This window comes from Ostrinia furnacalis, unplaced genomic scaffold, assembly GCF_004193835.3.
Source record: "Ostrinia furnacalis isolate ACB-3 unplaced genomic scaffold, ASM419383v2 OfSCF0312, whole genome shotgun sequence".
Taxonomy (NCBI): Eukaryota; Metazoa; Arthropoda; class Insecta; order Lepidoptera; family Crambidae; genus Ostrinia; species Ostrinia furnacalis.
Window position 1 is genome coordinate 839194 of NW_021130551.1, and position 16681 is coordinate 855874.

The 16681-nt window shown below is 34.7% G+C and overlaps 1 protein-coding gene across 2 annotated transcripts in view; it reads left to right on the top strand.

Moving 5' to 3' along the window:
• Window positions 1–1340: 1340 nt before the first annotated feature.
• Window positions 1341–16681, top strand: part of zye (zona pellucida domain-containing protein zye) — a 78543-nt gene continuing 63202 nt past the window's right edge. For both annotated transcript variants that reach the window (XM_028313306.1, XM_028313299.1), the window contains exon 1: window positions 1341–1412. The gene's annotated coding sequence lies outside the window, so the exon portion shown is untranslated. The remainder of the gene's footprint in view (window positions 1413–16681) is intronic.

Below are 16681 nucleotides of genomic sequence, written 5' to 3' on the forward strand. Positions count from 1 at the left end.
CCAGCAGTAGACGTCAATTAGCTGAGACGAACATAATGTCACAGGGTTTAGTCAGTGATATAAGGAACGCTTCTGTGGCCTAATGACGACCTATTTCAGAGATCCCGGGTTTGATTTCCAATAGGGAAACATTTTCTGCTTGGTATAGTTGGTGGTAGGGCTTGGATTCAGTTTTCATGAAGGACCAGTCATTTCTCGATTAAGGGACCTGAATAATTATACTAGGTATGTAAGAGATGTAGTGATCACGTACCTAATATTTGAAAGTCCAAAAAGCAAGCAAAATCGCCGGCAGAAGCATTAGCATATATGTTATTAATAGTATAATAATTTAATAATAATGAATGTCCGAAAAGGATACAAATACCTAATTATAGTAATAGAGCAATTTAATGGTGCCGTCACACTGATCATTTATTCTCCGCTTCCTTTTTATTGCACTAAAAAGATTATAAAACAAACAACGACTGCATTTTAGTTTATTTAATTGTAATGAAATATGAAAAACTGCATTCTGTCTAGCATGTGCATACCTGTCAAAATAAAGGTCCTGCAGGAAGTTTACGTGCCAGCCTACGACACCCCCGCTGGTTAGGGGTTTGAACCCAGCTGGGAGCAAAAATTAATGTAACAGGCATTATTATTTATACGCAAAAACAAACTTGTAGGTAGGTACCTAATTATATTCACCTATGTTACTGATAATTATGTTGTTAGTGATAGCTCGGCTTGATATTCAGTTAAGTTATTAGTACCCAGGTAGGTGTGATATTTATTGAAACAAGTTTAAACCCAGATTAACAGAGTTTATGTGAAGGACTAATTCTCATTTAAATGCAACTTTGACAACACTATTTTCAGTTTTAGCCCAACAATTCAGTTTTTTCAGTACGGTTACGTTACGTTAAAAATGATAAAATTGAATAAAATTATTTTAGTTCTACCTAGGGTGGATTTGACCCAACAAGAGTAAATATTAATCTCAGAATAAATCGTCAGTTTTGTCTCCCATACTTAAACTGTCAATGTGCCAGCTATACCAGGAGTTATTCTCGGATATAAGTTTTGTCGAGTCGGGCCTTAATCATCATTAACAGTATAGGCTACATCTCTTTTCTTAATGCATCAAAACTAAGGAAGGCTTTGAATACTGATATCGTCTTGGCCGATGTATAGGTACCAAGGGACGCCGGCAGACGCTGCGACTGCAATTCCGACCTTGACTGACTCATCCTAGCTTTCAGTTTCAATAGTTATTCAAGGGTCATCAGGACGGCCGCCCCTAAGCGCGCTGCAGAGGCTATATAAGCACTTTCTCTCTCGATGCGCACGAGTCGCGTTCGCGAGCGAACTCTAACCTCGCGTGTTACAGTGCTGTGAGACGTAGTGTCGTGTTTTTTTTCGTGCGTAAGGTGAGTTGTTTTTTTTTTTGAAATTTAAGGAACTGGGACGCGTGGTTTTGGTAATTATGAAAAAATTTAAAAACAATTTTTGGCAATTATTTTGAATGATAAATTTAAATTTTTTAGTAAATATTTTGGTAAACACATTAAATAGTTCGATCGATTAATTTTTTCATAATTACCATAAAAAACGTTTAGCAATGATTTGGTTAGAAATTTAAAATTAAGCAAAAATGCACATAATTATTACGAATTTAAAAACACATATTATTTTTTTACATTTTATATTATTGTATATTACTTTAAGTCATAAATTCTGTAAGACATTTTAAAGTCCTAAATTAAGTGTAAAACAAAATTGTACACCCATAGCAGTCCAATTTAACCGCAAACTGCGCGGGCGCATCAAAAAGACATCAACGACAATGCGTGGGAAGCGCGCTGAGAACTAAGCTTGTGGGTCACCGTAGTACTACGATCATTTGATTCATTTTTAACCTTTAGAGTTCATTTTTTTACATATAAAAATTCTTTTTACATTTAGTTTTTTTATTAAAAAATATTTTTTAACTTGTTTGGTTGAATCCACCCTTAATAAATAATAGTTTTTAAATTAAGGGTGGGTTCGACCAAACAAGAGAAAATATTAATCGCAGAATAAATTGTCAGTTTAGACAAAATTCCCAAACTGAAACTGTCAATGTACCAGTTATATCAGAAGTTATTCTCGGATAAAAGTTTGGTCGAATCGGGCCTAAAGCTTCTAAACAATCTCTAAAAGCTTGGTTAAACAGTTTAATTAATTATCGTATAAAGATTACGATAAATAATAAATACATTTATATTTACATTAATGAGTATTTATATTCAATATCTAGAAATAACGATTGCATCTTACATTTGAATGTATGCAAAATATTGGAACGTCCTCTAATGGCATCGAACTTTAATATCTTTTGTTCGAACTTTGAATAAATTGCTTGGAAACCTTAACCTAAAATAAGCCCTAACACGAGGCAATAAGATAAGTTGTCAATCTTCTTGGAAACTAAATAATCGATTGGAAATAAGGTCTTCTGTCGAGTGCAATAAGACTGCAGCCTCTTGATGCGTTTTCCTTCTAAAGCCTCGTTCACACTTTGGATTATGTTTTAGGTTTAAATTTGGCTTCCATAGATAATATTAAAGTTTGTAACAAATATTGGCCGCAACACTATTCACACTAGCATTTCCCCATCACCCCAAAGCGATCTTAATTTCCAAAAGGTCTAGTGCAAAGTGTACATTATAATTTTCAAACCAGTCGAAAAAAGGTCGAAAAGCCTTTTTTGTATGGAGTTTTGACGGATTAGATTTTCGATTTCATCAAAAAGTGGTCTAGGCAGGTCAAAAAATACACTATTGGCCTAAGCTTCTAGAGGGTTGGGTACTTAGGTCATATAATATTTGTCTCCAATGTTTGTCATAAACCGATACACACATCGGCGTGTTGGCTCCAATATGAGTACGCGTATCTTGGTGCAAATGTAATCAATGTATGAACTCGGCATGATGTTGAACTTTACGTATCATATTCATGCCAATAGCTCGTGCACCATGAATACTAAATAGTTGAGCACATACACACTAAAAGGGTTTTGCGAAATAAACAACACTTGCATTAAAACTGCATTAGATATAGTTGTATGGTTTTAAAATTAGTTTCGGCAGTTATTTCGTAATCATGTGAAAATGGGCTCAAATGATCATCAGACATCAGAAAAATGTAGAGACAAAATCTGCTCTTGTATTTTTAATTGCTATTATTCTCTAAAGCTTAATAAGCTTCATTCACGAAAGTATTGTAATTTCATCAGAATTTCTTATTACCAAAATTGAATTGAAATGGTGTCCTATACTTCACGAAGATCCAAGGTCAGGGCGACGTAAACGTTCAAAGAAAGAGCACAGGAAGAGTTCACCCCAACTAGGCAACTGTGGCCTATACTGGGTACATACGAATAGATAACATGTCCTAAATGCACTTAGCTACCTATCTCGTAGAGCTGATGGCCACTGGGGCAGGGAAGTTCTTGAGTGGCGACCACGAGCCGGAAGACGTAGCGTGACAGGCCTCCCACTAGGTGGACCGACGAACTGGTGAAGGTCGCGGGAGGTGCCTGGATGCGAGCGGCACAGGACCTGTCTTTGTGGAAATCCTTGGGGGAGGCCTTTGTCCAGCAGTGGACGTCTTTCGGCTGAAACGAACGAACGAACGAACGATATACACTTAACACAGTTGTTTAATCAATATTTGAAAACTTACGGTTTCAAGCTCCCTTAGAAGCGACTTAACATTGGCACAAAATATTTAAGGGCGATTGGTAGAGTCATCAGTGAATGAGCAAACTCAAGCAAATTCCTATACGACCTAAGATCGATGGCACAGCCACCGAAGCCTGCCTTGTCCCTTGACCTTTAGGCCCCAAGCCAGTCAGGCGCGCGCGTCGCTTTCGATTTCTACCTTTGGAAACTTCTTCGGTTAGGTATTTATGTTATACCTAGGTTGTTTAATTGTAACCGGTCAAGTTCGAGGTATACTCGCGAGCAGGGATTAGGGTGAAGTTGTTTAATTAAATGAAACCGGTCAAGTGCGAATACTCGCGAGTTGGGATTTCGTAAATTTTTGACGCATCGCAAGGTTACGAATGTGTTTTTATGATGTATCGAATAATTAAATAACAAATTGAATGCATCCTAAAATAATTTTATAGGTTTACTAGGTTTAGTTAAATTAGACTTAGGGGTCACACATAATTTAAGGTATTCAATTCAATTGTTTATTGCTTAAAACTAGGTATGATAAATAATATTATTATGTACTAAAGATTATTCATAAAGATTATAAACGTCATTCTATCGATAATGCTATATTACACTGGTTATAAGTTACTATATGTCAGTGCATTTAACATTTGAACTGCGTTTATTTATGTTTCTATTGCCTTTCGATATTGGCATATTAACTTAAGAGACATCTGCAGATTATTATAATAATATGATTAACATAAGACTCATAAAATAATTATGAATATTATTTCATGAATAGTGCAGTTAATTAGATTGACCTCTAAAATCACGAATTAATAAAAATGTGAACCTGTGCTTTTAGTTTCAAATTCAGTTTATTGTTAGTTAAGGAGTGATTCTCAACTTTTGTCCGACAAATAATACGAGTGATTTCACTTCCATATAAAGCTTGTCAACACCTCTAAACCAGGAGGCAAAAGGTAATAAAAACATGGGTTCAGATTATAAAAAAAGTTACATCTATTTGTTATTTTCAAACCCAGACGGTGTCATGACCGTGTCCGACCCCAAATAAAATAGGAATGGGCCAGGCAAAGAAGAAAAAACTCAGACGGTGTCATGCAAGAATAAGTCATTAGCAAATAATATGAATACTATAGTACACCGCATTGCTAACGTAGTACATCTCTATTACTACTCGTACTACCTCATCATAACTCATTCACAGGTGCTCCATCATTCTGTGATTAACCGGCCCCCTGTGGCACTCTAACTACCTTCATACACCCTATTCTAATGCCTCAAAGTCCACATTCGCGTAGCATTACTATAAAGGTAGTTCTTACTATAAACAATTGTCAGTTTTCGCTCCTTAAGTTCGAGGAAGAAGGTTGATTTTAGCGTAATTTTTGGTGAGCTACGAGGTATTGTTAACAGTATCTCGATCATACCTAATGTACGTAGCGCATCCGTAGTCGGTAGCTGGAATCCAGGCCAATCGCGTACTTAACTAGGTCTAGATTTTAGATGCTACTTACGAGTACATTCCGTCCGTTAATAAGTATCTAAAGCACAAGTAAACAAGCATCTTGAGTAGTTGAAATAAGATCCTATTTTGTATCAAAATAATGCTGGTGTGCTGTTTGCAAGCTTTTTTTTTATTTGGGCAAAAATCTTTAGGTAAAGACTGGAAAAGGTGATTTTGTTCTTTGATTTGCATCTGAGACTTGTATTATAAAATGACACCCAAATTTGGATTCAAATGAACGTTGTGGTAGGTTGAATGTTTTAATCATTGTTTGAAAATAACATAAGAAAATTGCAAAACGACTTTAATAAACGATATGAAAGACGATAAACTCTGTATCTACCTCTTTCATAATTTTAAGTACCTAATAAAAAGGGACAGGAGGAAAAATCCTTAGGAAAACTTCAATTTAGCTTACATTCACCAATCCTTGCAGGGTTTTATTTTAAAAAAATAACTGTAAATTCTCACAGAGCGATGCATGTCTTTCATACAACAATATTTTATTGTTGCGTCAAATCCGTAGGAAACATAGAAAAAACAAAACAATGTAAAAGGGCCCATTGTGATAGCTTGTTAGTTACCTACTTTATACTTACGGGGATTATTTTATTAATAATTAAATCCTTAGAAATTTTTGCTAGGCAGCCAGTTTAATGCCCGTTTTCACCATCAATTATTTATTTATTTATTTATTATTCATTATTGAGCAATTACATATTTGATCCAAATAGCGTCCTAAATCCTCTTTAGGTTTGTCTAGACGCTATTGTTCTCTATACAAATAAAAACAAACGTTTTAGTATAAGCATTCACAACACTTTCAAATATTATACAAAACATTATTTTAGCGAGTGCGCACTACGATGACGAAAGACTCGACGTTCGATCGCGATCAATTCCAAATTTTTAAGCGACCCCTATGAAAACATAACCCTCCTTCTGGCGCAGTCGGGTAAAAATTGCCTGTTATGTGTTACCATAGGGGTCACTTAAAAATTAGGGAGTGAAAACTGACATGAGGCTATCAAACTAAGGGAATCATGTACAGTCAGCGTCAACTAGGCACTTTTTGACACCCAAAGTAGCCAAAAAGTTCGCAACACGTCTATGTTATTTGGAATAAAGTTATGCTGTAAAATATTTGGCCATTTTGGGTGTCACGAACTATTTGACTCTGAATATACCTACTAGAAAATAAAATATTAACTTTTTTTGTAAATACTTGCTGCAATGATAAGGCTCTTAAAACCCAGCTTCCGCTTCCTCTAGTAACTTTGACTAAAGTTGCTATCTACAAGTACACTTCTTTTAAAATAGTTTTTTCTTAAACTACGTTACATCATATCCGTTATAAGTTCATAGCACAAAGACCCACACTTATAAAATTAGCGAATTCTCTACCAAGTTGGAGTGCTTCTTAAAATCTCATTGAATCGTAAATACCGAAGGCTGTAGAGCATAGTATTTTGAAGTAGATACTCAAAGTATTTATTTATTTATTCACGTACCTAAATACAACTGCGTGAAATGTTTAAAAATTTAAATAACATTATGTCCGTGATTTTTTTACAACGGACGAATTATTGTATCCTTATTAATATTTCAAATAGCACAATCTTGCTAAAAGTACATTTATTTCTAAATCGACCAAATAAGAGCTTGAGAGAAAATATGTAATGTGCTGTTGCCGTTTGTATAGCTACAATTTTAAGAGTAGGCGCACACCGTTGATTTTTAGTTGGCCGATAGTTGTGCCCAATTATGAAGAATCGGCCAAATCGAATCGGCGTAGTGTGCGCACTCCCATACATGCCCATACTGATCAACTGCCCGACTAATCTAAAAAATAAAACTATCGGCCGACGAAAAATCAACGGTGTGCGCCTACTCTAAACGAAAACAGAAAGTGTTGACATTGTACCATCAGAATGGGTAAAAATCAGCGAAACAAATGTAAATGAAACGTACAAACCAAAATTAACATTAATTTATAGTAATTTATATTCACTATTACAGAGCTATTACTGTTTAGCATACACGAGAGTTGTACATCGAAACATCCACCTTTTGACCCTACAATACAGTTTGAATTTGCATGTCTGGGTATTTGAGATCTACTGATTCGTTTGTTTTACCATTGTAGACCTTATTACAGTGGAGGTTAGATTAATTATTCTTATAGTTCTATTTTGCATGCATGCATAACATGCATATGCATTTAATCAGCGAACTTTCTTTGCTATCTCTAAAGAAATAAGATTTAGAGCAGAAATATAACCTCCCATAAAATAGATATCAAAATAGCTGTAATTAATTACTATAGACATAACCATAGGACCCATAACCATCATTACATGAAAATTTAATTGTACTTAACTGATTATATCTACGCACACAATACAACATAATTACTACCTAATATTACACTATTTACATATTTATCATTATTTATCATACGCGCACATAACATCACATCAAACGGTAAAACTGACCATAAGAACACCCTTATATTTTCAATAGTTAGACCTACTTTTGCAGAGCAACTTTCAGGACTATTTAACCTCTTGTTCCCACTGCTGCAACTTCTGTGTAGCCAGGATCTACAGCTTGACCGCCAATAAAAACCCAACCAGTGAAGGTCAAGTTTGTCCCGGGGGAAAGTTAAACTGTCAATGGACCCGTAACGAAATTAATCAGAAGAACATAGGAACAGTTCGAAGTTTTTTCTTTTTTTTTATGAGATAGGAGGCAAACGAGCAGATGGATCACCTGTCAGAGCAACTGTCACGTCTCTAGGCTAATTATATCTGACTTGAAATTTTAAAATAGTAGGTATTCGGATTTTTGGCTCAACCGGTAAAATCCAAGCCTTATGCTCGGTTTTTTTACTCAACCGGTATAATCTACGCCGTATATGCCATTCATTCATACGACCTTTTCCATTGTTGACCACTGCGTAACATTGGTAACATTAAGTAACTTGTGGTCAACAGTGGTCATCCACAGTCTATCAAACATGACCACAAAAGTGTGTCACAACCAAAAAGAGGTTTATTGATTTATCACACTCGAAGTGATGAATGTGTCAAGCCTAAATACTCAGTAGCAAAAGATAAATTAATATAGGATCGAGTTTAAAAAGGCAGGCAATGCTTAAGCATCTCGGATGTTATAAGTAATTAACCGTGGCAAACAGCAAGCTTAGAAAGTTTATACACTTTACCCAAAAAGTTGCCGAAAGCTAAGGTTTTTTGAAATAATTTTTGTGAAAATGTTGATCACTTGTTTTCTGCCTTAATACTATGTTAATTTTACATTGTTTAGAAAGAAAAATCGAAGGCATTTTATTTCAGGGAAAAAATATTAAGGATAATTAATAAAATACCATATAGGTATTTGCCAAATAAATAAATTAGAATTAACTTCCTCGTTCCTCTATATACATATGTACGTAGACACATAGTTGTAGGTATCTAGGTAGGAAATCATCATTCTATAACAAGAACTGGTTGAAAAATCGTCAAAATCGTATCAATATTAAATAGTCTACTAAAGATCACTGATGTTTCCCATTCTGGTAAATCATTAATAATATATTTCTCTTTGATCACGACCCTGAGTATGGTGACCACGCTGCATGACTAAGATATGGCTGAAAGGTGAACACATAACTGCATCTTCATTCACGCATTGCAAAATTCATTGAATACCTCCGGGACTGGTTCTCGCTTGCATTTCCTTTTTCTGACAAACTTGTATAGTGAGAGAAGGTAACCTTCAAAGTCTACGAAAATTATACGTTTTAAACATTTTTATTTTTAGAGAAATCTTTCAAAATCTCCTAAAATTACCTATTTATTTATGACAATGCATTATGAGCATTCAGAACCGTCCACTAGGTAACAAATACATAAATAAAGAATAAACATAAAAAACTTAATAAATAAAGTTTCTAAACAAGTGACTTAGCAATGAGGGTTTTCGCGATTGAAAAATCCGCCAGATGGCAATACGTAGACGCGAGGTCCAAATGTTGCATGATTGGTTATTTTTGACATGACATTGACAGATATGTCAAAATCCACCAATTACGCAGCAGTCAGACCCCACATCCACGTCCCGCCATCTGGCGGATTTTTCAATCGCGAAAACCCTCTTTGTACGAAGTAGGTAATTTCTGGAACCAAAATTAACGCGGACAAGCCGCTGGCAAAAGCTAGTGTTGTATAATTCAAACAACAAAGATTAATTAACGATAACAGTCATTTAACTGCCAAAGTAATCGACCCCACTATAGTAGGTATGCGATAATATAATTTACATAACGTACATACAATCCTTCTCATTCGACTGTAAAGATTTGATAATAATTTTATATGCAAATCAATTATGATAAAATTTTAATTATTCATACTGAAAAATAGGCTAATGATTTTATAATGGGCTTGAAGATAAAGCTATTAAAAGCTCATAAAAGTTATAACTACACAAAGGAAGACATAATTTGCTAAATATAATTAAACGGATATCCTTGCATTGGGATTGGGGCTAATTTTGGTTTGTTTCTTGGTCAAGTTAATTTAAGCACAGCCTACTTAAAGTACCTACAAGTTCAAGTGAAAAGCTGTAAGTGGGAGCTTTTGCATTAACAATTTTACATGCATACAACAAGACCACACATTAAACTATTATTCAATTTAGAGAGATAGAGTTCGTGAAAGGTGTCACTAGACACCTTTTTCAATACAAAATTGAAAATCAAGAATCGAGAGTCGAATTTTGACAGTTCGAAGATTCGCCCTTTGACAGTTCATAAAATTTACTTTAAAATCTGATAAAGATGACTTACACTGAACCGTCCCAGCAGAGACACTGACAGGAGGGCGCTACTATCAATACTGGATTTAGTTCCGGTTTTTGCCACGGTGGACAACCTTAAATAATTATGACATGACAGTTGCAGGAGGGCGCTATACTATCAAACTAGGTTGTTAGTTTTTGATTTTTTCCACTTGACGTTTCAAAATCTTTGGACTATTAACTAGGCTAGTTAATCAAACTACCCAAATATTTTTTTAATTAACAAATCTCTAAACACCAATTTTCTAATTTCCTTGTCACAAAACTCTCTCATAAACACGCGTAATGGATACGCAGGCTTCATAGTAAACATGCATTGATATTGCACTACGTGTCTAGATATTGGTGTTAGATAAGAAACTCCACGGTTATTACTATTCGCTAATTGAATTTATTCGCATACATTACTAATAATTTATTGACAATAAAAATTAATTAGAAATGATTTAATATTCATATAATGTGATATCATTTTGTTTTTATGCCTTGACATTGAAAAACTAGAATATTTTTTGAATTTTTATGTTATTCAATAATTAAATGATCATTTTGTATGTGTCTGATGATGTTCCTTAAAATATGCAAGTTTTTTTTTTAAGTTATTATTATCTAGTTGGTATTACTGAAATACCATGATTAATAAAACTAGCAACATAATAAACACATTACCAATGGCATGGTGAATACTTTACAAAATTACTTAGCAGTCAACAATAACATAATATTATTATGCTAAATGATACAACATACATCTTCAAAAATCCCATCGGCTTTAACAAAGGTATAAAATAAAGCTTTAGGGCAGAGTTTTACAATTTAAAATACATTAACGCAACTTGAGTACTTGAAAAAATATGATTGCATTTACATAATTCTCACACATTGCCCAATAAAGGCCATGAACTAAGAGCATTTATTCTGTAAATCTCAACATTCGCGATGCTCGTGCTAATCAACGTTTACCACCTACCTGTCAATCGTGACATATCGTGACCTACAGATGATATACACATTTAGCGCAAATTAAAAAATATAGGTCAATCGGTAAGTTTAAAATTGATTGATGTCGTCGTAAAATTGTGCAAATTTTGATTTACGGTGCAGTAAACGATGCTCTCTTGTTTTTTACGTTGCGATCGACTGAGTCATAAAATGTAATTATATTACTTTTGCGATATTTTTGCTAGTGTGCGTGTGAATCCAATGCGGCTCGCTGCAAGGTCCCTCTTCATCATAATGCCCTACAGCAGAAAAGATCTGTTGTTTGGCCAAATCTCGGAAAAGGCAAATATTGGCCTAGAACTATGATAGTAAAAACATAACCCTCCTTCTGGCACGGTCGGGTAAAAAGGGAGATAACTTTTCAGGTGTATAATAAATAGTGTTCTCAAATGACCTTTAAAAAAATGGACAAAAACTTTAACTCTCCCCTTAAAATTCATAACTAAGCTGAAAAAACTATTTCTAAGGGCCAAGCTTTTAGAATGGTACTTCATATCGAACCAAAACTGAACAGAACATCTTATTCCAAAGTTTGCTAACTTTTATCTACTCATCATAAAACCGTTTTATTTTTGACTGACATCCAAAACAACCGACGCCACTTTTGCAACAAATCACAAAGCAAACACAGCTGACCTAGAACTATGATAGTAAAAAAGGGAGATAACTTTTCAGATACAAATAGTACTAGAAGATATAAGACCTTTGAAACGATGGACAAAAACTTTAACTCTTCCTTTAAAATTCAGAACTAAGCTGAAAAAAACATTTTTAAATGCCAAGCTTTTAGAATGGTACTTCATATTGAACCAAAACGGAACAGAACATCTTATCCCAAAGTTTGCTAACTTTCATCTACTTACTCATCATCAAACCGTTTTATCTTTGACTGATGTCCAAAACAACCGACGCCACTTTTGCAACAAATCACAAAGCAAACACAGCTGACAAGTTAATCTAAAGAATAAATTGACTTCCTCAAAGGAAGACAAATAATTATTTCTCAATGCATCACTCATAAGGTCGCGCACCTAAGTTACTGAGCTTATGTAATGTGTCATCTACAATAACATTTTCGTATGCCCCAGCGACCATGTTGAGTTTTTATTTCCCAAACTTGAAGATCAGACACTATCAGTAAATGATTACATTATTTTAAGTCATTACTTACTAATGACATTACAGTGTGACACTGATTGTGTGGTTGGGAATGAAGGAATGACGCCGGTTATAGTAAGGACTCTTTCCAGTTTTTTGAATGATCCCGTTGAGTAGTATACAGTCATGTTTTATTATTAACAATCCCTTGCGGTGTCCCGCAAAAAACGGATGCGTTTGAATTTGTAATTCCAATTTCAAACATATACTTGTAGGTATGTTCGCATGAGATGTTGAATGTTGCGAGAGATTTCGAATGACATTACCGAAAGAAGGAATGACATAGTTATAGTTCCAAAATACTGAACTGTCCTATCCATGACATTGACAGCGGGGCGCCACCGTCAATACCGGCGGATCGCTAGTTCCGATTTTTGCCATGTTGGAAACCATATAGTTGAACGATGGTAGCGCCCCCCCGCGTGGGTCATCTATGGAAGATTTGAAACGTCAAATGCAAAGATCGGAAATAGTAACCCGGCATTGATGACAGCAGCCTGCCATATAGAAAGAAAGAAAGAAACATTTATTACGATGAACATCACTTAGTTATGGACAGAGAACATATACAGAAAAAAGACAGTAATAGCACATAAATAATAAAAAGTGAACTGAGCAGTGCTATCCTGTTGCAACAGCGATTCCCATCGCAATGGGACTCCACTCAGCATATGCCGTGGGCCCCGGTGGGGATAGCCACGACCCTGGTTTTCAGTGTGCCCCATGATGACATATGACATTTCAGTGTTTTCCAACGTGGCAAATATCGGAACCAGCGATCCGGTATTGACGGTGGCGCCCCCTGTCAATGTCACGGGTGGGACGGTACAGTGTAGTTTATTAGTCTGGGTCGTGAAGTGACATTTTATTTGAATTTCCTCACCTTAGGGTCGGTGAAAACTAGTTTGAAAAGGTCAAATGCAATCCCAATCTATATACAGGNTGATACGTTTTAAACATTTTTATTTTTAGAGAAATCTGTCGAAATCTCCTAAAATTATCTATGGATTTATGACAATGAACCGTCCACTTGGTAACAAATACATAAATAAAGAATAAACATAAAAAAACTAAATAAATAAAGTTTCTAAACAGGTGACTTAGTAATTGTACGAAGTAGGTAATTTCTGGAACCGAAATTAACGCGGGACAAGCCGCTGGCAAAAGCTAGTGTTGTGTAATTTAAACAACAAAGATTAATTAACGATAACAGTCATTTAACTGCGTATGTAATCGACCCCACTATAGTATGCGATAATACGAGTATTATTTACATAACGTCATACAATCCTTCTGCTTTGACTGTAAAGATTTGATAATTTTATATGCAAATCAATTATGATAAAATTTTAATTATTCATACTGAAAAATAGGCTAATGATTTTTTAATGGGCTTGAAGATAAAGCTATTAAAAGCTCATAAAAGTTATAACTACACAAAGGAAGACATAATTTGCTAAATGTAATTAAACGGATATCCTTGCATTGGGATTGGGGCTAATTTTGGGTCGTTTCTTGGTCAAGTTAATATAAGCACAGCCTACTTAGATACAAGTTCAAGTGAAAAGCTGTAAGTGGGAGCTTTTGTATTTACATGCATACAACAAGAACACAAATTAAATTATTATACAATTTAGAGAGATAGAGTTCGTGAACTAGTGACACCTTTTTCGATATAAAATTGAAAATCAAGAATCGAGGGTCGAGTTTTGACAGTTCGAAGATTCGCCTTTTGACAGTTCATAAAATTTACTTTAAAATCTGATAAAGATGACTTACACTGAACCGTCCCAGCAGAGACACTGACAGGAGGGCGCTACTATCAATACTAGATTTAGTTCCGGTTTTTGCCACGGTGGACAACCTTAAATAATTATGACATGACAGTTGCAGGAGGGCGCTATACTATCAAACTAGGTTGTTAGTTTTTGATTTTTTCCACTTGACGTTTCAAAATCTTTGGACTATAATTAACTAGGCTAGTTAATGAAACTACCCAAATATTTTTTTAATTAACAAATCTCTAAACACCAATTTTCTAATTTCCTCGTCACAAAACTCTCTCATAAACACGCGTAATGGATACGCAGGCTTCATAGTAAACATGTATTGATATTGCACTACGTGTCTAGATATTGGTGTTAGATAAGAAACTCCACGGTTATTACTATTCGCTAATTGAATTTATTCGCATATATTACTACTACGGACCTAGGTGTAGTAGTAAATAATACGATAGTAGTGGCTAGAAGATTTAATCAATGCAAGAATAATTTATGAACAATATTAATTAATTAGAAATGATAATATTCATATAATGTGATATCATTTTGTTTTTATGCCTTGACATTGAAATACTAAAATATCTTTTAAAAATTGTTTTGTTATGCAAGTTTTTTTAAGTTATTATTATCTAGTTAGTATTGCTTAAACACCACGATTAACTAAAACTAGCAACATAATAAACACATTAAAAATGAATGCTTTACAAAATTACTTAGCAGTCAACAATAACATATTCAGCTAACAAAGGTATAAGGTATATTAACAAAGGTATAAAATAAAGCTCTAGGGCAGAGTTTTACAATTTAAAATACATTAACGCAACTTGAGTACTTAAAAAAATATGATTGCATTTACATAATTCTCACACATTGCCCAATAAAGCCATGAACTAAGAGCATTTATTCTGTAAATCTCAACATTCGCGATGCTCGTGCTAATCAACGTTTACCACCTACCTGTCAATCATGACATATCGTGACCTACAGATGATATACACATTTAGCGCAAATTAAAAAATATAGGTCAATCGGTAAGTTTAAAATTGATTGATGTCGTCGTAAAATTGTGCAAATTTTGATTTACGGTGCAGTAAACGATGCTCTCTTGTTTTTTACGTTGCGATCGACTGAGTCGTAAAGTTTAATTATATGTATTACTTTTGAGATTTTTTTGCTAAAGTGTGCGTGTGAATCCAATGCGGCCCGCTGCAAGGTCCCTCTTCATCATAATGCCCTACAGCAGAAAGATCTGTTATTTGGCCAAATCTCGGAAAAGGCAAATATTGGCCTAGAACTATGATAGTAAAAACATAACCCTCCTTCTGGCACGGTCGGGTAAAAAGGGAGATAACTTTTCAGGTGTATAATAAATAGTGTTCTCAAAATGACCTTTAAAAAAATGGACAAAAACTTTAACTCTCCCCTTAAAATTCAGAACTAAACTGAAAAAAAACTATTTCTAAGTGCCAAGTTTTTACAATGGTACTTCATATTGAACCTGAACTGATCTCTTATTCGAGAGACTCTACTAACTTTCTATCTAATAATCATAAAACCGTTTTATTATTTTGACTGACATCCAAAACAACCGACGCCACTTTTGCAACAAATCACAAAGCAAACACAGCTGACAAGTTAATCTAAAGAATAAATTGACTTCCCCAAAGGAAGACAAATAATTATTTCTCAATGCATCACTCATAAGGTCGCGCACCTAAGTTACTGAGCTTATGTAATGTGTCATCTACAATAACATTTTCGTAAGCCCCAGCGGTCATATTGATCTTTTATTTCCCAAACTTGAAGATCAAAAACTATCAGAGGGCTGAGTGTGAGTTTACATCAAAATTAAAAAAATGTATGAAAATTTTAGTTTTTGAACGTTTACCGCTATGGGCACTGTACAATCCGTCATACATTTTTAATGTAATTTTTTGACGTAAACTCACACTAGGCCCTCAGTAAATGATTACATTTAAAGTGCATTATGACATTACAACTGTCAGTGTGGTTGGGAATGAAGGAGTGGCGGTTATAGTTAGTAGTTAAAGGGCTCTTTCCAGTTTTTTGAATGATCCCGTTTAGTAGTATACAGTCATGTTTTATTATTAACATTCACTTGCAGTTTCCCGCAAAAAAACGGATCCGTTTGAATTTGTAATTCCAATTTCAATTAAATTCACTTGTGTGTTCACATGAGATGTTGATGTTATGTTGCGAGAGATTTAGAATGTAATGAAAGAAGGAATGACAGTGTTATTGAATGTCATTATTACTGATATAGTTAAAAGATTTTGAAACGTCAAATGCAAAGATCGGAAATAGTACCCCGGCATTGATGACAGCAGCCGGCAGCCTGCATATAGAAAGAAAGAAAAAACATTTATTACGATGAACATCACTTAGTTATGGACAGGGAACTTATATACGGAAAACAATACAGAAATAGCACATTTTTTTTATGTGATAGGAGGCAAACGAGCAAACGGATCACCTGATGGTAAGTGATTACCGTCGCCCATTTACATACATAAATATTACAAGGAAATAAAAAGTAAACTGAGCAGTGCTATCCTGTCGCAACAGCGATGCCCATCGCAATGGGACTCCACTCAGCATATGCCGTGGCCCACGGTGGGGAAGGCCACGACGCT